This window comes from Periplaneta americana, chromosome 1, assembly GCF_040183065.1.
Source record: "Periplaneta americana isolate PAMFEO1 chromosome 1, P.americana_PAMFEO1_priV1, whole genome shotgun sequence".
NCBI lineage: Eukaryota > Metazoa > Arthropoda > Insecta > Blattodea > Blattidae > Periplaneta > Periplaneta americana.
This window is the reverse complement of record NC_091117.1, coordinates 62,315,664-62,340,119: the sequence shown is the minus strand read 5'-3', so window position 1 is coordinate 62,340,119 and position 24,456 is coordinate 62,315,664. Positions and strand designations below refer to the sequence as shown.

General features: G+C 33.1%; 2 protein-coding genes across 5 annotated transcripts in view; one reads left to right on the top strand and one right to left on the bottom strand.

Annotated features, from left to right (window-relative positions):
* Positions 1 to 17,754, bottom strand: part of LOC138696354 (uncharacterized) — a 386,543-nt gene extending 368,789 nt beyond the window's left edge. For 3 of the 4 annotated variants that reach the window (XR_011331363.1, XM_069821192.1, XM_069821203.1), the window contains exon 1: positions 17,542 to 17,738. The gene's annotated coding sequence lies outside the window, so the exon portion shown is untranslated. Of the gene's footprint in view, positions 1 to 17,541 lie in introns of all 4 variants that reach the window. The other variant, XM_069821181.1, reaches the window with a different exon arrangement.
* The window catches only part of LOC138696326 (fibronectin type III domain-containing protein 5), a 1,093,145-nt gene that overhangs the window by 58,000 nt on the left and 1,010,689 nt on the right, over positions 1 to 24,456 (top strand). The window lies entirely within an intron of this gene.

Sequence of the window (24,456 nt, the reverse complement as noted above, 5' to 3'; positions counted from 1 at the left end):
TAATAATAATAATAATAATAATAATAATAATAATTTATTTTAGCCAGCGGAGTTAAGGCCGTAAGACCTTCTCTTCCACTCAACTAGCAAAAAGTATACATACATATGTATGAACTTACAAGCTACAAAGAATTCGACAATTTGATTTAGATAAGAGTTACATGTAGGCCAGTACAAGAGATATTTTTTAATTAAACAGCAAAAGACTATTAACTATTAATTAAATAATTAAATACAATCTGTGTAACAGAATTAAGCTAAAATACATAGAATTTTAATATATTTCAAATAATGTTAGATAATAGAAAGAGATTATTATGAGACAATTTTGAAAATACAGCGCTATCAGGATGCATGTCTAAAGAAAGAAGTTACCATATAGTCAATGACCGTGTAAGTCAGTATAATTAAAGTAAATTACTAAGAAGATTATCCTTTAAGCTGTTTTTAAAAATGTTTATTGTCTTGCAGCCCCTAATACTTTGTGGCAAGGAATTCCATTGTCGCGAAGTGGCTACTGTAAAAGATGGTGAATAATAATATGTTCTATGAAGAGGTATACTTATCGTGACGCAGATAAGTGATCTGGTATTACGTCGTGGTTAGAGTGTAGGTAGGAGAAACGAGACGAAAGGTAATTTGGTATTGAGGTGTGCAGAATTCGAAAGAGTAAAGACAAAGAGTGTAAAGTTCTACGTTCTTTAAGTCGGAGCCACGAAAGACTTGCGAAGGACGGTGATATGTGATCATATCGTCGGATGTTGCACACGTATCTGACGCACATATTCTGAGCTCGCTGTAACTTGACTGACAATTCAGAACTTAGGTCACTTAACAAAACGTCACAATAATCGAAGTGCGGCATTACTAGGGTTTCTACTAGGATACAATGACAATGTCATTTGAATAAATGCTATCGAAATGCGTCTGAGGTCAATGTCGAAAGTTATCAAGCAATTCTGCTTCAGTTGGTTGGCGGAAAACGTCGGATAAATCCCAACCAGGTAACTTTTCCCAAATAGGATTTGAATCAGCCCACCCGTTTCAGTCAGATATACTGTTACTCCACGGCAGTGACATGGTTAGTTTAAGTTGTTGAGTTAGTTTAGGTTGTTTGGTTAGTTTAAGTTGTTTGAATGATTTAAGTAGTTTGGTTAATTTTACTTATTGTTTAGTTTTATTTGTTGATTAGTTTTCTTTGTTGTTCAGTTTGGTTTAGTTGGTTAGTTTGAATTAGTTGGTTAGCTACTTTTAGTTAATAACAATAATAATAATAATAATAATAATAATAATAATAATAATGATACTTTATTGCTAGAACAAAGATACATATTGTTTTTATACAGGGACATCATTTTATTTTTACTAACATTTCTAATATTAACCTGGCTATACCTTTGGATCAACGATTGAGAACCGGAAACACCGTTAGCTTCCACCTTCCACGACTAGAGTTCGATGATACTCACGTAATATAAAAACAAATATCTTTACTAGCTCATCCATTTACGCAAACTAGGAAATATCACGCTTTTGAGTTTCATAATTTTCATTAGGTTTCTGTTTAATCAAAATACAGTACAGTATTAATAATGAGTGTTTTTACTCACGAACTGAGTTATCCATGTGGACGTATTCATTATGCAGTGTATATTATACTGTCTACAGTACATTAGCGTACACTATAGAGTTAAATTGAAAAATAATCATAATATGGATATTTAAACACATTTTTGAAAATCGTGGTCATTCATTTCGATACAGGCTTCAGTTCTAATCTGCATATTATCGCACTATAGACTATTGTACGTAATTCCAATGACCAGGTTCGTACTTCGTATCAGTAACTCATGTTCAAATAATTCTGTACCTCTCTATAAAAGAATACCTTACGTACTGTAAATTCAATCTTCACTTCTGCCCGATCCGAAAAGATAAAATAACTCAGACATGCTATCTACTGTCCGTCTAAGTGGTTATGTCGCAGGGTCGTAGAAAGGGAGGAAATCACGTGACAGTTAATTACTTAACGAGGCCCTTTTATTTAAGTTATTTTAAACAATTGTATGGGTATAATATTACGTAGACGTTCAATTCTTAACAGAAATTAATGTTCTCAGAAAAGAGCTAAGACAGCCCAGCCACTAGCCTTTACAGAGAGACGAATAGAAGCAGGTGGGGGAAACCGGGATGCGACGTAGGCAAATGGGCGACAGTACCTGTGCGAAAATGATTCAATAGTGAAAGCTCTTTTGTCACTGGTAAACGCGAACATATTCTTGGTATGTACTGTTTACTATGACCGTAAGGCTACTATGACTATATATGGGGTCTTGGATCTGTGTGGAGGACGGTTGAACTTCATTAGTAGAAGGGGTGGGAGTGAAGTACATTAAAAAACTCAGGTACAATAAAAATTGACGTAAAAATATAATGATGTCCCTGTATAATTATAATAATAATAATAATAATAATAATAATAATAATAATAATAATAATCACTCTAGCACTCCTAGAAAGAATATTAAGTTACATACTCATGCTCAGGGGAAATTCCACACAATTCTAAGACATTTTATAAAAAGACAGAATAAAAAGTAAAAAAAAAAAATAAATAAATAAATAATTAAAAATAAAAACATATCACAATAATTGGAACTTTAAATTTTCTTTTTAAAAACTATTTTTAATTGATTTTTAAAATAAGGAGCATTAGCAAATTGTATGTTTGGGAATTTAGCTATTATATTGTTATAAAATCTTGAACCGAAATTGCTACTGTGATTCTATTCTACAGTTGTGGTACATTTAGGTTCTGTCAAGCATATGTTGTCTGATCTTTTAGTTTGATATTTATATGAATACAAATTAAATATATTTCGGTTTTTATGTACAAAATTCAATATGAAATTGTTATAAATTTGATGGATATCAAATACTTCAAATCCTGAATACAACAGTTCTGAAGGATATTCAAGGGGTTTATTAAGACATATTTTTATTATTCTTTTCTGTTGTATAATTAGCATGAGCGAGGTACTATAAGCACTACCCATCCTTAATGCCATATTGTAATATAACTTGTACTAATGTGAGGTATATCAGTCGTAAAGTATGGACAGTCAAGTAATTTCATAGGATAACAAATTTTCTTAATATATTGCACAGAAGAAGAACATGTTTACCTCAACGTAAGTGTTGGTCGATTATAATAATAATTATTATACCGAGATACTTGAGGAGATTCATTTATAATAGGACAGTTATAATTTATTAGAAGAACATATTATTGGATATATAAATTTTTAAATACAAGAGCGAATCAGGAGATTTCATACCAACAGATGTTAACGTTAATGGTACAACCGTAGTTTAAAATATTATAAGAATTTAAGATTGGTTAGCAAGTTTTAGTTGGTTAGCTGATTTTAGCTGGTAAACTACTTTTAGTTGGTGAACTAGGTTTAGTTGGTTAGCTGATTTTAGCTAGTGAGAGAGCTAATGTTGCTTTATTGGCTAGTTTCAGTTGGTTGGCTAGCTTCAGTAGGTTGGCTAGTTTCAGTTGATTGGCTACTTTTTGAGTGTGGTTTGTGTTACAAAACTAGATAACAGTCATATATATGAGACAGTATTAGATAATATAACCCTTAAAGCAAACAGTATATGCAAATAGTATCAGCATGATTATAACATGTAAATACTGCATACAGCATCAATTTGTTGACCAGAAATTTGAGAGACTTAAGTTCAAACATCTGCATTAATATATCGACGTATTGAACTAGCAGCGATGGTCTGGATTTGCATACCGACTGCGATGTTTTCTGGACATGGCAATCACGGATACCCGGGGGTTATAAATATCGCTACCCCGATGCGTGTATTTATTAGGACGTATGTTGTAATTCTGGACATGGTTACCCGCTGGGTTGTGGGATGAGTTGTCACAAATACACAGAACGTAAAATCAAATTGCTACCACGTATAAAGGGGATAAAGTAATGGGTCTTTGTGATGAATTGGCTACAACTTCAAAATTGTTACAACAACAATAGTTAAATAAAATATTGTAAAATGATCATAAATGACAAATCCATTGAGAGACTCTCGTTTTTTTTTTTTTTTTTTTTTTTTTTCAAATTTTTATTTACTTCATGATTTGAGGGAGGTAGGATATGATGATAGGGACTGGATTAATCTTGCTCACGATGGCGGGCTTATGTGAGGGCGATAATGAACCTACGGGCTCTCTAAAAGCCATTTGTAAGTGTATTTAAAAAAATAAATAAGTAAGTAAATAAATAAATAAATAAATCAGATAGTTGACAATTTTCCTTCTTCTCCTTCTTTACTGCAAGTATTAAGATTATAAACAAATCTTAACAATATTTCAGTCTATACTTATCGTTCCAAGTAGGTGAATATAATAGTTTTGCACCTCACATTATGTATTTTAAATTTGGACAAACATTTTCGCTTTTTACTGTGTCCACAGAAACATTCCGTGATTATAAACTGATATAATTTTGTAACTATGCGTATTACGAAATTCATACTGGTGCCATTAGAAAGAACGAGTCAAAGAATTTCAGGGGATGTGTAACTAATTGTTGGCGGAAAACAATAGGTGGCACCATAAGAAAAAAAACGCTGTTCCCGTGCTTTCGCTTGTCATAGTGGCATTGTTGGATAGAGGGAAATTGTGTTAAATGGTGTGAATGTTTACATTGTAACTCTGTGTGAATTCTACAGCATTTAGAGACTTACGGCGAGCCCATAGGAACATAGCTGGTGTGTATTAGGCCTACACCGCCTCAGAATCATCTTGTCAGTAGGTGCCGCACGTTGAAACTCCCGTCAGAAGACACGCTCCATCCGAAGACACGCTGGACTCTCACTACACTCCGTGTGCTATGGTGTTCCAATAGGCCTACATGACGATGATGATGGTAGTAATAATAGTACTAATAATATACATACTAGGTTCAAAAAGTTCCCGGAATTTGCTAGCATCATAGAAACAACGTACCTTAAACACTATTCTACAGCATTTCCTTCAAAATAGTTGCCTTCCGCAACAACACACTTTTGCCAACGCGTGTAGAGTTCCTGGAAGCAGGCCTGGAAGCCATTTTGTGAAACCCGTCTTAGTGCTCTCGTCGCGTTTGCGATAACCTCTTCAGCATTGAATCTCCGTCCTTTCAGATGACTTTTCAGACGGGGAAACAGAAAGTAATCAGGTGGTGAGAGATCAAGAGAGTATGGTGGGTGATCCAAAGCAGTTATGTTGTGCCTGGCAAGAAAATTCTTTACAATAATTGCGCGATGAGCAGGTGCATTGTCATGCATAAGGAACCAGTTGTTTTCTACCCACTTTTCTGGACGTTTCCTTCTCACTGCGTCCCAGAGGCGACGGAGGGTTTCTACGTACAATTCTTTCGTTACAGTACGACCTTCTGGAATGAACTCATGGTGCATGAGACCCTGAGAGTCGAAGAAAACTTCCAACATAACTTTGCTTTAAGTGAGCTTAAATGCGACAGGCTCATGTTAGTAGATTTACTGGCATGAAAAAGAACTCCTGCGGGACAAAATTCCGGCACATCCGGCGATGCTGATATAACCTCTGCAGTTGCGAGCGTCGTTAAATAAAACATAACATTTAAAATAACTTTGCCTTTGGAAGTGTGCCTAGGAAATTTTTGCTTCCGAGGAGATGTTTTCGATTTCCACTCAGATGACTGTCGTTTAGGGACTGGGTCGTACAAGTAGCACCAGTTTCATTTTGTTTAAGAAATCACCATCTTCATCAGCCATACTGATCATGTCCCCAGCAAAACACAGAACTTGATGTTTGTACTTTGCTCTGTGGACATAATTACAAAATGCGACGAACAAACGAAACACTATGATAAACAATTGCCTACAACTCAAAACCAATAATTGCCATTATCAACAAACTTTAAGGAAATGACATCATGAATGTTACCAACAAAACAAATGTATAATATCCCTTGTTATATATTAATACGAAAAATGGTAGTAAAATTCCGGGAACTTTTTGAACCTAGTAGTATAATAATAATAATAATAATATCATAATAATAAAATAATACCAGTAACAATAATTACCATCGTAATAATAATAATAATAATAATAATAATAATAATATTGTACGAAATGGAAATATAAAAATTGGAGATTTACCCTTCGAAGAGGTGGAAAAATGCAAATAGCTTGGAGCAACAGTAACAAATATAAATGAGACTCGGGTGGAAATTAAACGCAGAATAAATATGGGAAATGCGTCTTATTATTCGGCTGAGAAGCTTTTGTCATCTAGTCTGCTGTCAAAAAATCTGAAACTTAGAATTTATAAAACAGTTACATTACCGGTTGTTCTGTGTGGTTGTGAAACTTGGGCTCTTACTTTGAGAGATTAAGGTTGTTTGAGAATAAGTTTCTTAGGAAAATATTTGGGGCTAAGAGTGATGAAGTTAGAGGAGAATGGAGAAAGTTACACAACGCAGAACTTCAGGCATTGTATTCTTCACCTGACATAATTATGAACATTAAATCCAGACATTTGAGATAGGCAGGGCATATAGCACTTATGGACGAATCCAGAAATCATATAGAGTGTTAGTTGGGAGGCCGAAGAGAAAAAGGCCTTTGGGGAGGCCGAGGGTAGACGGGAGGACAATATTAAAATAGATTTGAGGGAAGTGGGATATGATGATAGAGAATGGATTAATCTTGCTCAGGATAGGGACCGATGGCGGGCTTATGTGAGAGCGGCAATGAACCTGTGGGTTCCTTAAAAACCATTTGTAAGTAATAATAATAATAATAATAATAATAATAATAATAATAATAATAATAATAAATTGTTTAATGTAAAATACGTCTATGAGCTGATTACTTTAGTAATGTAAATAGGTCTAGGAGATGATTAATGTAAATATGTCTAATGTGGAAGCGTGAATCAATAAAAAAACTACTTAAGCATAATGTCGTAATATAATAATAAGAACTAGCACTGTGCTAACTTCAACTGTCACTTGCTCATTAAGAGATACAGTACATTCTACTGTCCGACCGAGTGTTATGTCGCATCTCGATTTCCCCCGCCCGTTTCTGCTGATCTCCCTGTAACGATTAGTGACTGAACTGTTAAGCTCTTGCCTGAAAATATTTGCTGTTCGGAATTGGAAGTCTACGTAATATTATACAACTGTTTAAAATAATAATGGCTAAGACCACACCATACACGAGCCTGGCTCTTGCAGTAGTGGCTAGAAACATTTTTTGTTGTATACTTTTCAATTGTACTCACTTGGATTACTAGCTAAATAAATAAATAAATAAATAAATAAATAAATAAATAAATAAATAAATAAATAAATAAATAAATAAATAAATAAATAAGTAAATAAGTAAATAAGTAAATAAATGTATAGAAAAGGACTCCGTAACGTAAGCAACTGTCACGTGACTTCCCCCGTTTCGCCGATCCTGCGACCAGGGAATAGGGATTATAAAGAATGGACACTGAGCGAATTTTCCTGTGTATTGTTTCTCTGTGCGCCGGCGTTTAGTTTCACTTTCAGGCGCTAGAGTTTAGTGTAATCGAGCATACACTAAGTTAATAACTGAGTATAGAGTTGAGACACAGGATCCAAACATCGCCTACCTTAGTGCATAATCCAGTGACGCTTTGCTTCAAATAAATTCAAGTTAACAGCTTTTCCTTATTTCACAGTGACGAACTAGTTGTAATAATAATTTGTTTATATTTCAGATATAATAAATTTTATTATAAAATAATATAATACATTATAAAATTAAGTATCAAATTCGTTTAATATTTGTATATAATATGATGTAGGTATATGGTTTTACTTCTCATAAGGGTTTTGTTTTTCCATTTTCAGTGCTATTAAATCATTACATATTTTAATTGTTGTTGGGGTCAACGTCTCAACTCTCATAATAAAGGAACTCTAGAGGTCTAAACATTACAGTTAATGACGGATTTATTATTTTAATAAGCCGTACCCGCGCGCTTCGTTGCACTTGTTATAAATAAATATTGACTTAAATCTGTTAATTTTCAAATAAAGCTTTGTTATTGTTAGTTAACAAATAATTTATTATCAATTATAAATCGTTTGCTCCTGAATTACTATCAAAGTTGTATTTAGAACTATGAATGAAACTGTTATTACCATGCAATGGGTTATGGAGTTGTTCAATTAATTCTACTTTTAAGGTTGGTATTATGTTAGACCTAACAGCGTCTGAAAGGGAATATATTTGTAAGAACTGAAGGTGTTTACTCTCAGCTGCGAGAAGGTTTTTTCACCGAACGACACCATTTGAAATAAGGTGTTATACTACCCTATATTATTTAAAAGGTGTGTTGATAACGGATGTGCTACTGTAAGTACCTACCTAAGTTTTTAATTGGTTGTGAGGGCTCTTGAATCTCAGGAAGAAAAACTTTTCCAGCAGCGCAATGTATTCAAGACTACTTACAAACTTGTTAAACGAATTATTCTTGCAACGAAAACGGATGCTCCCTAGACCAAATAATCGTATTTCAATTATGTAATTACTTCATAGTTTCATCAGCCATTGTATAACGTTATGACTGAAATATCCATGTTGTTAATTGTTTTTATTGTAACATTCGGCTATAACTGACCGAGTATATAAGATCTCGCGCTCAGAGGAGTGGAGTTGGGGTTTGAGATGGTCTACAAACCACAAGTCATGCTAAAGATGTTGGTTTATTAATTATTCAGTAGGCCTATGGAGTATTGTACACTACATAGAACTGTTATCTCCTATAGATTACCCTAGCTCACCCAAATACGTAATTAAGCAATATGTACTGTTATGTTACTGAATAATTGATACTTAATATGTGCCGCGTGTATATTTGTAAAACATTTTCATTTCGACAATACTGTATATAAAGTTTTCTGTGCATAAGGTTCTGTTTAGTCCTCCCTTATATGCATTTGTGCCCAGTTCACGACGCACTCATGAGCTTCTGTATTGACATAAAGACTACGTCCATCTGAAGGAAATTTCCAATGATGAAAGAATTATTCAAATCTATTAAATAGTTCTCTGAGATTGCCTCATACAAACACACAAATACTCTCTCTTTATAATATAATAATATTTAGTATATTATAAAGATATATCATATCATCCATATATTAATCCGATTGTTGTCCAAGGACTCCAAGGCCGCCTTAAATAAATCCAGAGTCATTTATTTTATCTTTATTATTCGTATTTAATCAGACCTGGCCATGATATAAAAAGCATTGTTATTTTAAAACTGATGTAACTCGACATATTATGGTAATGCAGAATTCCTGCACGGAAATATTATGTACTTCGGTACATCAAGTAATATTAATCCTATCAAAATTTTGCATAGAATAAAACTTATCGGAAATCATTTTTAAAGAAACTTTTGTTATGTAATATTTTTCATAAAAATCAATAATAAGCGAAATATTTCGATTGATTTAATTAAGTCCCCCTTATAACCCGCCTTTTAAATAAAGTATTTTGAATGCCATATAGCCTATAATCTAAGTTACAACGAACTTAATTTATATTCCAATTTTCATATAAATCGGTTCAGCCATTATCGCGTGAAAAGGTAACAAACACCCAGACAGACAGACAGACATACAAACAAAAATTTCAAAAAAGCGATTTTCGGTTTCAGGGTGGTTAATTATATATGTTAGGACCAATAATTTTTGGAAAAGCGAAAATTACCAGAAAATTTTCGGCTACAGATTTATTATTAGTATAGATGGATCCAATTTATTTTATTTGAGTACATAATGTACCTAGATGTATTAATTATATGTGTTATATTTCTGCTATATCGACTGCTAGCTGGTGTGATGTCAGCGCCAACTTTAGGGAGAAAGCAGAATCTCACGCTCTAGCTGGCTTGAAGGTCATTGAAATCAGTCCGGCTACATCAGAGGTACCGACGCGAAGTGTCCATACTTAATTACCTATACGCTGCTGCGACATAACCACTCGGTCGGACAGCACATGTCACGGACCTCACAGGAAACGATTTGCTAAACTATTGAATAAGTCGCGATAAGTTAAGAACGATAAGAAAAGGGTAGCGAATCCCACGGAGCTTTCATTTCGAAACATCCAAGACTAAATAATTATTGATTTCAATTAAAATTAAATTAAATGCAAAATGTCTCAATTTAAATATTGAGGGGGAAGTTCAAAACCAATGTTAATTGTATTTTAGGTTTCACCTCTCATATTCATATAGCTCTACTATATTATGATTCAATTTGAAGGAATATTCAATTGTTCATACATCTCATTAATTTGTTTCACATCATTTGTTTTCTATCGTCGCCTGGCAACCTGAATTGCTCTTGTTCATTAGAGCTGAAGAGAATAAAACTACAAAGACTAATATGAGGGGGTCAGAAGCAAAGGGGGTATAAGTTCACTTAAGGTATTTGAGAGGAAACGTGGTTGAAAGTACTTAAGATTTCATAAATTCCGTGAAATTTTTTATTTCAGTTTTAGTGTGTGGTGTGGTTTGCCACTAAAATTGTAAATGTTTTAGCTCGTCACGGATACATTTAACTCATGTTCTTGAAAAGTCACTTCTATCCTTTGCTTCTGACCCCCTAATATTGATCATTGGTATTTCAGGTAGTAATAGAAACTAATATTAAGGATTATTGTGGTTGTGTATTATAAATATATTTTGAAAATAAAATAAAACAGGATAGAAAATAATAAAAACCGAAGTTTGAATTTAAGCTATTTCAGTGGCCTAGAATAAAACTGCACTTTATCCAAAATCTCATTTGTCAGAAAAGACGAAAAACTAATGCAGTTATAAACAAAACTATTTGTCTCCAAACGAGTAGTTTATCGCATTCCCTGTATAATTATGCATTGGAACATACGAGTATCTTAATCCCATATTTCATAATTTGGAAAAAATTCAGTTTGATTCTAGGCGACATATTTATGTACGGTTTTGGTTCTGGGAAATGCTAATAGTGTAGTTCCAAAATAAGATTACTGTGTAGCCAACAATGGAGCACATTTTAAACATTTAATTTAATAACCTGGATTTATTAAATGAAAAATTACCGAAAATAAACTGTGTTTTCATTTTATATCCTACAATAACAATAATCCAAGTTGCCAGGCAACGACAGAAAACAAAAGATGTGAAACAAATGAATTTAGATTTAAGTAACATGACATAGGGATATTATTTGAAATTTCAGATGAGATGGAAGGTGAGGGCACAATCTAGTATATACAGTTACGAAGCTCAAAACGTAGTAAATATGCATTCACAGGTAGTTGCTAACCACTAGGATCGATACTATCGCCTCATTACAAGACAATGCGAAATAGTACCTGCACAGTCTATTGTTCCTAGTACCCTCATAAACTGGACTGTGGTGTGGTGAACCCTAAAATAAAATAATTAAAATGACTTTAAACTTTTCCTTCAATATCTAAATCAACGTGTTTTTTTGTTTAATTTAAATTAAATTGAAATAGGTATTTAGATTGAGAAGTTCTGAAACAAAAACCCTAAAATGGTAAAAATATGTACTACTTTTAAAACTTCATAAATGGAAACTTCTATAACAGTTAAAGACTATTTTGGCTTACACCTCAATAGACTAAATTATTCTGCCTACTCAAATCTGCTTTTTACGCAACAAGAACGAAAAGCATGTCATCCTCTTCTGCTGTCTTCAGTGAAAATTGCGTCGTTTCTAAGTACTAGAAGGCTCGAAGACTAATGAATTTTTCGAAAAATGTAGCGAATTGAAAACAACATTTTCATTTGTAATACTAAAACGTGCAAAAATTTCATGTTGAATAACATTTATATGCGTGTCGTTCAGTATTAGAGATAGATCTACATATGAAGAGTACAAACTATATACACTACTGTATTATCGGGAAAATGGAAATCAAAGAAATCGGGAAAATGTTTATCGGGAATGTGGATTCGAGAATTTTTATTCGGGAAAAATGCTATTCGGGAAAATGTATGTTTGGGAATGCGGATTCGGGAAAACGTTTGGGAATCCAAACGTATACCAAAATTAAAAAACTTTAGATATAATACTCGCGACACTACAAGGTAACATACCGGTATACAGTAAATGTAAACTTGCCTCAGTTTCATTTCAAGACAAACTCCTCGAAGCTAAAATCTTGAACACAGTGGACAACACAGCTATAAGCTATGAATGTCACAGTACTGTAACATAAATTGGAAATCGTTTCAGTTATTTGTTGAAATTTAAATATTGAAATACAATCTATTCAACCATAATCATCTTCAAAAGATTTGCTTTACCATGAAATAAAATTATAGAAACTTCTAAAAATAAAAATATAAATTCAATAAAATAAAATTTACTTCATTGTTGAAATTCAAATATTCGAACACCAGCAATACTACAACGGTCATCATGAAGAAAAAGGGTTCACTAATAATTATTTCTAACAAAATCGTTTTAGATTAACATAACACTCATAAAACAAAGGTCAATTACATGCTCTTAACAACGATATTTGAATCTAATGGTTTCTTGCTTAATCAAGAAGAAACTATGAACATAACTTGTAGCCTAAATTATCTAATAAATAAGGACAACAGACAAACCTATACCAAATATCTAGGACTTTTTATAGAATCCAGTGTAACATGAGATAACCACATCGAATACTTATGCACAAAGCTATCAAGAGTTTTATATTTGTTAAAGAAATTAATGACTTGCGTTCTCAAAATTATTTAAGATGTGCCTACTTTTCTTTCTTTCAGCCGATAATCCTACCCATATATGCTCTAATTTTCTGGGGAATTGAACCAAAATTGGAAGTGTCTTGATTTTGTAAAAGAGAGCCATTAGAATTTTATTTCAATCAAACTATCTGGAACACTGTCGGCCACTTTTCAGACAGTCACAGATTTTAATAATAATAATATATTTGTATATATACGATCTAGTACTTTACACTCGACAAAATGTCGACAATTATTCATTAGTGGCCATTATACATAATCATAAAATTAGAAACAGTGAACAAATTAATATTCCATATTCTAGATTATACAAGAGCAACACAAACTTTTCAATTATGGGGATGAAATTATATAATAATACTACAAATTACCAATCAATAGCTTCAAAGCTAGATTTTACAGTTGGTTATTAAATAATCCTTTTTATTGTATTGGCGAGTTTTTCAACACAAACTTGTATGAAATTGTTTTTTAATAAATACATTTAATTGCTATTAGTTACAATTAACACATAAAGGGTGAACTTTTTTTTAAATTTAAAAGTTTCAAATTATTTCATGTTTTCATTGTATTATTTAAATTTTACTGTTTCTTTTATTAGTTTTTTTTTTCAAATGGATTATATGTTTTTCAATGTATTCTGACTAAGCCTGAAACTGTATGTCTAATAGACAAAATAAATTGATTTGAATTGGTTTGAATATAAATAACAATATGAGTAACACAAATAGCAGCAAAGTAAATAATTTAGAACCAGACAAACTCACAAACGAAGGTAATTAAGCTAAAGATTGAATTTAATATTTTCATGACACAGACTCCAAGTGGGGTAACAAGATCACCCCACATCAATAAAGCTAATTACTTCTTAAAGTAGATGAATTACATAATTATGTTATTCTTATTTCAAAATGTTAGACATATAAAAGACAACTACAAGGAATTTAAAGGATAAATATGAACAAAAATGAAAACAATACTCAGACGTCATTAGTGGGGTATCCTAATAGCCCCCCTTAGTAGCAGAAGGATTAACGTAAAAACAAAAACCTTTTTATGTCAAAATATTCCGGAATATCTAGATGAGCTGATACTTATTATTTAAATTAAAACATTTATCTTGCATAAACATTTGAGTTTGCGATTCATTCACACATATTTAGAAACATATTTGAGTAAGAGGAAGCAATTACAAAATTTAAAAATAAACTAAGATTATGTGGTAAATTTTTATAATCATTTGTTTTTCTGAACGCCTTATTAGTATGATTTCTTTCGAGGAAACACAAACCTGTTAGAACAAGTTAAAGGTTATGCTGTAAACTGTGACAAATATTTTCTCCATTAAGCAAAATTTCATGTGAGGTTACTAGAAAGTTAACAGTATTTATAACTTGTTCTAAAATCTCAGGTAACTTATTACCTGTAAACGCACGAGACAAGTTGGCATCTCACCTATAATGTATATTTTTCTACTGTTAAATTGGTTGACATCGAAAAATTCTGTAGTGAACCACACATATTACACAAGAGCTGAAGTTATCAAATTTGTTAACTATATGAAGACAAAAAAAATTTCTAAATGAAAGAAAGTTGAAATATCAGAGCCAAAATATATTCATATATTTCAATATTAGCTAGTTTTCAATTAGGAATATTCAAATTTCAATCCTTTGAATAACGTGGTATATTGTAATCTTAGTCCGTTAAATTTAAGCCCTTCTACAAAAACGAATAATTAAAATTCGTTTGAAGAAACGTTTTGATTGTCCAACTAAATTAATTTATTCTGAATTTAATGTACTTAAAATTTTATTATAAAAATCGTAATACGTTTATATTACAGACACATAATCGTGACACAAGACTGAACAATAATTCAACATTAGTAGAACCTGAATGTTTCACATCTGCTGGTCTAAAGCATAGCATTAATTTTGGCCCTCGGTTGTATAATTCTTTAGCTAAATTACTCTCAGAACTTCTAACATGTAACCCACTAACATATAACAATAAAATTATAAACATGTTAGGCTAATGTCTTCAGTTTGATTAAATAAATTTATAGCCTATGTGTATGAATTCATCAGCCTATATTATATTTGTATTCTAATTTCGGAATATGTGTTTTTTATAAATTGTCCTAGGCCTACTTTATTCACGTACGATATTCTTCTCTATTTAACTTCTATAGTCATTTTCACTTTGGTAAAAAATATCTCTTTCTTTTAGAAAGTGTAATTTAATATTCAAAACTCTGTAAATAGGTGAAAATAATGAGCATTTCTTTTACGTTATGGATGAAATAGTTATTTATGCTACGATCATATATGATAGCTATTGAGACACGAGTGCAGGAGTCAGTTTCGACGCGAGCGAATGCACGAGTGTCTTAGTAGCCATTAAATGAGAGTTACATACAACTGTTTTTTACGACCTTTGGTAAGGCTAGACAAAAATTAATTAATTCATTAAAAATTAAAATCAATGTTTAGATACATACTTCTTTATATTGACAATATGGAAGAAGGAATATGATTTTGGATAGTCTGAAGCAAAACAGTGACGTTTGAGACAGTGGGAAGCTAGATAATGCAAGTGATTCTCATTTGCAGTTCCAATAGGTACGGAAATAAATAAATGAAATAACAGTTCCTTTTTGTAAGTTTTAACGTGTACGAGAAATTGTGTTCCAAAATTCTACTTGTTATAATATGTATATCAATAAAACAGGAAATGTGTAGTTTTCTAGTTGTTTCCATTTTAATTGTGTTTACTATACGTCTGCAGTTTGGATAAAGCATTTAACATCTCGAAATCAATGGTATTTATGAAAATAAGAAATTGTATCGAAATGATAACTTCATTTCAGTTTTGTCATAGAAAAAATTATATTATGAAAGTATCTAGAACATGAGTGTTCAAACGCCTGTAGAACCAGGAGATATTGCACGTCAAGCATGCTCTGCTAAGGTCAATAACTTTTCATATAAAATAGGAAAAACGGCCTTAAAGAATATGCGTTGTAGGTTGCTTACGCCAGGGATTACCTCGTACGAGTTACAATTGGACATCTACGATTTAGAATCTAGATGCGTTTTACTTATTGTAATATAACCTTATGTTGCACATGAGGTAACTTTAAATAAATAAAGTTTGTTTTAAATCCACGTGACAGTACATTTGGTACGTGAGTACTGACAGACACACGAATAAGCAGAAGTAGCCTAAACACATGAAATGGAGCGGGCAGATGGCATTATTACAGCCTTAAACAAGTCTAACTTGAAGAGCGAAGCTAGTATGTTTCTTGTACACCTAACTTGTACTCAAAGGAACGAAATACAGAACTCTAGTTATGAGGCTTTCAGGTGATGATTAGACACCAAGGTCAGTAGGTCAGGGAATCACTTGATAGTATGAGACGTAAACTAAAGTCAAAGAGAAAGATCGTCTCTTGTAATTCCCATTTTAAATTTAATTTGAAGATACATTCGTTTTCGTGACATAATTGGTAACGTAACTAACTTAAGCATCGAAAATTGTAACAAAGTTATTTCTTCTGTTATCTTTTTTGCTGCTGTTTATTGTTTCAGTGTTTTTAATTAATGTATTTATACATAATCAAAAGTAACTGAATGTCATTTCCGTCAATTTTGTTCTTTATCTCTTTATTATTGTTTAAAATTATGTCTAAATTTGCAAATTTTTCATATTCTTGCAATATTTCTACACCTTCGTTTGTAATTTATAATTTATGTATTTATTTCTTTTTAACTGAACGTAATTTTTGTATAATGTATTTGGTATTGTTTAATGTCTATTAATGAACGTATTTATATTGTAACTATGACTCATTCCTAATTACTACTACATCTTTTAAATTCTATATTATATCTACATAAAGTATTTTACATGTAACAAACTACAACTCTAATATACCAAAGAGCCACCGACGTAGCTCGGTCGGTTAAGGCGCTTGCCTGTCGATCCGAAGTTGCGCTCGGGCGCGGGTTCGATTCCCACTTGGGCTGATTATATGGTTGGGTTTTTTCCGAGGTTTTCCCCAACAGTAGGGCAAATGTCAGGTAATCTATGGCGAATCCTCGGCCTCATCTCGCCAAATATCATATCGCTGTCACCAATTCCATCGACGCTAAATAACCTCGTAGTTGATACAGCGTCGTTAAATAACCAAGTAAAAAAATACCAAAGGGTAAAATAGGGTTTGAATATTTGGATAACAATAATAATAATAATAATAATAATAATAATAACTTAAACGTTATGTAATTGAATGAACCAAATTCAGGAAAGTTTACATCAGAGCTTCCCATATACGGTGTAAAACTTATCGTGTCACATTTATTCTCATTTGTGAATTATTAATCAGAAATAAAAATGTTTCCTGAAAGTCAATAACGTAATAATATGCATATTTAATCCAATCGAGATTGTATGGACTGAATTTTTTAGGGACAATAGGAAGTAGAATAGTTATGTCGCTCTCATATCAGATAAATATATTATTTACGTTTAATTATTTACGTACCGCGGAACGTAGTATTGATTTGAAAAGTTTTAACAGTACCGTGTATCTTATATGCTATCGAGGTGCTACGAGAAGGTATCCTTGCACGAAACACACATAAAGAAGACGTACACTAACCTGTGATCGCATGTTGCGGAAGCAATGGGATGGGGTCAGTCTTAAGGAGACACTGGTCACATTGTCCGATTCACTGCGAATGTCGTCGGTCTGTTACACAGTTAAGAGGTTTGCGTTATGCCCCGTGACGTGCTTTTAAAATGCTTCCACTGATGGAGCGGCGCGCGCCTTGTGTGTAGACCTGCCCGCAGTCGGCTCTCGTCTGAACTGCGCGACAAAACCACGCGGCATGGAGTTTAGCGGGAGATCCAACCTTCCAGGGGGGGAGGAGGGAGAGAGGGCGCACAAGCCGAACGTAATAAAGGCACGGAAACATGATGTGACTTTTTTTAATGACGCCGTCTCTGGTTCCCTTTGTGAGAGACTCTTATTGTCTTACGTGACATTGACATAGTAGTAGATAAATGAGGTTAGAAGGCTACAACTTCGTTAAGAGTCGAGTATTGTGACCCGAACGGTTAAAATACAGATATTGTGCATCCCTGAAGTTCAGATTCAAGTTCCGATGAATGTGAAATGAAATTTAGCCTCAGAAAACTTGTTGTGGAGGTAAGTTTTCTCGGATACATCGATTTCACTCCAACAACGTGAAAGGGAAAATGAAATGTATCTAACGTACTTTATAACAACACTCGTCACTCGTACTGATGACTATGCTTTAATTGACAAAGTAACAAATCATTAAAACTACGTCAAGGTTGTTGCCTATCTCCTAAATTATTTAAAATATCGATGGCCCAATTCAAAAGGGAAATAATCTAAATTCAAAGTTTTAGAAACCTGAATTATAAAGCTTCATGTTACTGTGAAAAATGCAATAATTGCACTTTTTAGAAAGGAACTCAGTCAAAATTTGCGATTTTTATTTTAACTGATGAAATGATTAATACTTTCAATGTGCACTAATTTGCGGAGAAAAACACTTAGTCAAACCTCTCCCTGTATCTTTAACATCAAGTTGATATTTATATACGGCGCTGGTAAACTGGTATTTATTCATAAAATAAGTTTCTTTTGCTCTTCAGAAAAGTAGCATATTTTGACTTAGTTCCTTTCTAAAAAGTGCGATTCAATTAAGGAGGGAAGTACACCTTCCGCCAGCATAATTTTACTATATTTCAACATTTTTTCCCCTCAGAATCTATAGATCTTCTGGAAACAAAAATTTGCATTCTTAATATACACTATCTGTACATCAATAAATAATTTTAATATTTTGGAAACCCAATATATTTTTTTTTTAATTATTGAAGTTTTTTTAGATTTTTTCAACCGGGCAGCGTTTCATTAGCAAATTACCGAACTCAAATATTTAAATTTTGATATTCTTCTTTTGATCTTTTTTGTAATAAACAGGTCTACAACATATACTAAAATCTGTAACATGTTACTTTTAAAAATATTTAAATTTTTTTATTTCATTTTACACTAAGTTCTTTTCAAAAAATTGTATTAAATATTATTTAAGAAAATAAACTATTCCTTCTGTCTTAAATATTTTACTATATTTAGTTCACGTGAGAAAACTTTACATGCATGCAAAGTGTCATTCAGATATATCAGCGGTTGCCAAACACCACGAAATTGTGACCAAATAGAAATGCAACCCGCACACCACTATTGCAGGGAGATGGGTGGGGTGGGTATCTCCTCAGATAAATAATGCAGTGAAGGACAGTACAGAGAAGGAATGTGACCAAAAAACAAATACAATATAATATTCTTCTACTTATTAACTACACACACTTTTTCCGTGTTAACTTTTTATCCTCCTATTCATTATTTTTGTATTATTAATAAAGTAAAATATATTTTCTTATTTATCATAAAATGAACGTGTACTTTAGATCAGCAGGTATTTGAAATTAGAAAAAAAATGTACCAGGCTGATCACGAAGTAATAAATTACACTACATACGTCAAAAAGACGTCGAAGTATTTTACTCCGATTAAGATATAGAAGGCGATACTTTTTATTGTTTGTTTATTCATGAAATATTCAAGTTACAGGTAAGGGCGTGGTAGTCTTTATAACAAGAAGAATAATGTCAACGTATATTGTTCTTTTATACTTGTTTTAAAATTTTACAACAAATTAAGTATCTCATATTTTCGCCATCAGCACTAAAGAAATACTTTTCCTCCCATTCTCCTTAAAATTAAGTTTTTACATATTATTTGTTTTCTGTTTTGAAGAAGACATCGAAACATATTAACCTACACACTTGTAACTTTACATGTGTACGTACGCTGCTGATACCAATCTTTACTTGTATCGAAGTGAAGGCTGTAAAAGAGGGTGGAGGTATGATGTCATCGTAAGGCTTGAGTGGAGGCAGGGGCATGTGTCGCGACACAGGTTTTGGCGATTACTGAGATACATCTATTTATTTTAGTAGGTTACTTTACGACGCTTTATAAACAGCTTAGGTTACTTAGCGTCTGAATGAGATGAAGGTGATAGTGCCGGTGAAATGAGTCCGGGGTCCAACACCGATAGTTACCCAGCATTTGCTCATAATGGGTTGAGGGAAAACCCCGGAAAAACCTCAACCAGGTAACTTGCTCCGACCGGGAATCGAACCCGGGCCACCTGGTTTCGCGGCCAGACGTGCTAACCGTTACTCCACAGGTGTGGACAAGAGCAATCTATTATCACTTAAACGCTGCCCTGCTCAAAAAATTTAAAAAATGCTTCACAATTTAAAAAAATGACTATTAGGTTTTCAAAAATATTAAAATGATTTTTTTGATGTGCAGATGGTGTATATCAAGCATGCAAATATTTGTTTCCAGAAGACCTATAGATTCAAGTATAAGATGTTGAATTATTAGTAAAATTATACTAGGGAACAGAGTGCGAATTAACGGGGGGGGGGGGATAGGGGAATTTCTCCCTGTTGTAAAGTTATCCTCCTCTTATATATTCATATTAATATTCCGCCAGGGATAACTTCTATCCCTCTCACAAAATATAATTATCATTATTTTATTATTCTTATTATTACTTCCAGTGTTTATATTTCATCACAGTAATGTCAACAACAACAGCAATAATAATAATAATAATGATAATAATAATGATAATTTTATGTACGGTATTCTCTATCTAGGATTCTATCCCCCTCCCCCATGAGAAATCTTAGTTCACACTCTAATTTCAGGCTTTTATAGTATATTTGAAACATCATTAATAGAATTTGAAATAATTCCAACAGTCTTTTGATTTTTCATAGCAACATAAAGTTTTACAATTCAGATTTCTGGAAACTTTAAATTTTGGGTTGATTCCATTTTCAACTAAATCGTCGATATATCTTCAGGAATCACTGAAAATGTGAGACAGAAATGGCCGCAATATAGCAAACGATATAATTATTTATAGCTCAGGACTAAGAAGACATGGAATGATTAGAAAACTGCAAAAAGAATATAAAAAATGGGGAATAAAAATAGATAGAAATAAATCAAAATGTGTAGTAACTAGACATACGGCACAAGATTTGAACATTAATGATGAGGAAATCGTAAGGCACCAAAAGAAAATAGAATATTTATAAATAAATATGCGTAAATCATGCTGGAGATTGAGGAGAAGATTTAAAACAGGAAATAATTAAGGTAAATTTGCGATATCAGTATTAAATAGGGTTTTGTGGGACATAAATATTGACAAGAAAACAAAAACCAAGATTTACGGTAGCATTACAAAGGCTATAATTACTTAAGGAACAGATGTTTGGCCACTAAAGAAAAGAAAAAAATTGAAATTACTTGCTATAGAAATGAATTTTTGGCGTAGAGAACCTCGTATATCTAGAAGAGACAAAATCAGATATACAATTATCAGACAAGAAATGAATATACAGGGTGAAAAACAATTAAACCGACAAACTCCGGGAAGTTGTATGGGATATTAAAACAAATGATGTTCTTTAATGTCATATTTTCCTCGGAGGCTTTATTAAACCGGCAGAAGGAGTATGCGTACGTGAATGTCTGGGTAGGTGTAGTTGACGACTGTCTCATTGGGCCATATCTGCTACCTGGACCACTAAATGGTGACCAATACTACAATTTTCTCGCGACAGCATTGCCAGACCTGTTGGACGACGTGCCACTAGCTACAAGACGGCGCATATGGTTACAGCATATAAATTGTTCTATTCCAAGATTCGATTAACTAATGCCGTTTACCTGTCTCTCAAAACTTCATGAACTCTTTCTAGCTTTCGAGAATAAAGATCCGCATCGACTGCACATTCGTTTGGAAAAAAATTCGCAGTAAGTCACATCTTCAAAATTTCACCAGACACATAACATTACTTTTGTGCGAGATCGTGCGTATTTGCTTGGTTTCCGCACAAAATCAATCCGCGGAAAGTCTAAAATTCCACATTCAGTATTCCCAACCTAACACACATAACAATTTCCCTCTTCTTACCGCTTAAGTGACATATTGATATTACTGCTTTAGGCTTTTAACATATTATTTTTAGAGACGTGCAATATAGTAATAATTATAAATTGGAAACTTATCACTGCAATTTCACCTAAATTGCACTGTTAATTATTGGTTTTAAATATTTGCAAAAATTAAGTAAACTCTACAACTCCACTAAAGTTACTGCATTCGTGATGCAAGTAACATTAAGGAAACCGTGAAAAAATCAACAAGATTCCAGACTCATCATAGACTGGGGGGAAGAAAAGACAGACGTATATCACTGCCTGCTGGAGTATAGTAAACACAGAAAACATTTTAAAGCAACAATGTTGAAGATAGATATTTTTGTTTTGCAAATTTGCTGTCATTGAACAGAAACCAAGATGGAGATTTCATTGCAACTAATTAGAAATTCCTCTTTCATGTATGTAATAAACGATCTTCGCACAAAATAATGTACTATACACGAGCGGTATGTTTTCTTTAAATTCTCGGAAATTAAAAAATCTCAACTACGTTTTGCTTTTTCAAACTTTTCCTCGAACATGAAAACTTCAACATACCGCTCTTGTAACGCATATTACTATTGGGGCATGACGCGCCTTCTAAACAATTGGCGAACGGCTTCCATCGATTGTCGAGCAGTATGTTGCTATGCTTGAAACATTCTTTGCACCGAAACTGCACGATCTTAACATCGGAAAGATGTGGTTTCAGCAGGACGGAGCCACGTCACACAGACAGGGAATGTACAAATGACAGGACGAGAAGAATAAGAAGAACAAGGACGTTATTTTGAAGGTAAAAAAGGAAATTAAGAATAAAGGGAAGAACCAAAGAGGACATGAATTTTCATTTGAGTAGTGTGAGAACCTTCTCAATTAATTTTAATCACGACATCGATTGCCATCTCCAAATAAGTGAGCTGCGACATTAACAGTAACCAAAAAATGTTACTTGCAGGTGTGCGCTTCCCACAGGTATATATCTCAGTGTGTCACGTAACAGTTTTCACATGACAGCCTGTTAGAGAATTGACGGTAGTGATTTTAGTGTGAGAGGTGGCGGACAAATGACATATATGGCACTGAAAATACGAAGCGACGTGTAACACGACAGTTTTCAACGTGCGTCAAGCTTGTTAGCTACGGCTTTGGTTGGAATACCTGACTCCCGCTTTAATTTTACATAAAAACTCGTTAGTGGACGATGTTGAGTGGAGTAAATAGTTAATTGAATTTTATGACGTCAGTTGAATTACCATTTTGTTGACAGAAAGTCAATATGGCCATAAATATTATTTCTTAAATTAGTTATGAAATTAAGCAAACAGGCCAAATCCATGTAATAATAATAATAATAATAATAATAATAATAATAATAATAATAATATTATTATTAATATCAATAAAATATAGATTAACCTGTAAAAATGATTGCTCACTATATGCATTAAATTACTCTTAAATTGCTTTATATTTTGGTAAAGTTTCCGTGACTTATCTCTATACTTCGATTCATAATGTCTGATAGGTGATGTAAACATTCCCGGCAGAGGAGGAGAGAAGTATAATGGCTATTGAAGGAATGACAGAGGTCTTATTCCCTGCTTGACTTGAAGTTAGGCGGTCTAAAGTATTCTACACCTGTCCAACTTCAAGATAAGCTTGGAATGAGATCTCTGCTATTGGTTGAATAGGAATTATGTTTCATCTTCTGCGGGCAATGCTTACATCTCCCGTTAGACATCATGGAACGAAGTATAGTAAGTTTTAAAACTACAAGGTACAATCAATATATTTCCGAACTGCACTGGTTTTTATGTACCGTTACACATATATGCGCGTATCACTGAAGATTATTGCTTCCATGTATGTTGAGTCAGTCTATCAAGCAGCGTCAGATTGTCCTCAAGAACTGATCATCACTGAACTCGTGATTTTGTGCAAACAAGTTACGGACCTATTGCGATTTTTTCATATAAGCCTTACGGGTAGGCTTCTTCTCTGCCTTTCTAGTGATGCATTTAGTATAGATTCCTGGCGTTTCCCTGGTTCTAGATAATTTCTCCGTTTCCTGTGTCTTGTCTAAATTGAGGCTAGTCCGGGAACTTATTGATTACCCCTTGTACAAGGTTTAAAATTTGCTATTTATAACAGATCTAAGCAGCCCACTAACTATCCAGTGACCTTAAACCTGCTAAATCGTATGACAGTAAACGTAGTCTAATACCTTTCCGTTTATAAATTGAGGATTGAATAATGTCAAATTTTTAGTATATTTATGTCAATAATAATAATAATAATAATAATAATAATAATAATAAAAATCCGTGGCGCTACAGCCCACGAAGGGCCAAGACCGACCAGCCGGCTGCTGGCATCACGGCCACATGCTGAAGCAGAGGTGGACGATCATCCAACCAGAATGGAGATATCTTGTGGTTAGCACAATGATCCCCCCAGCCG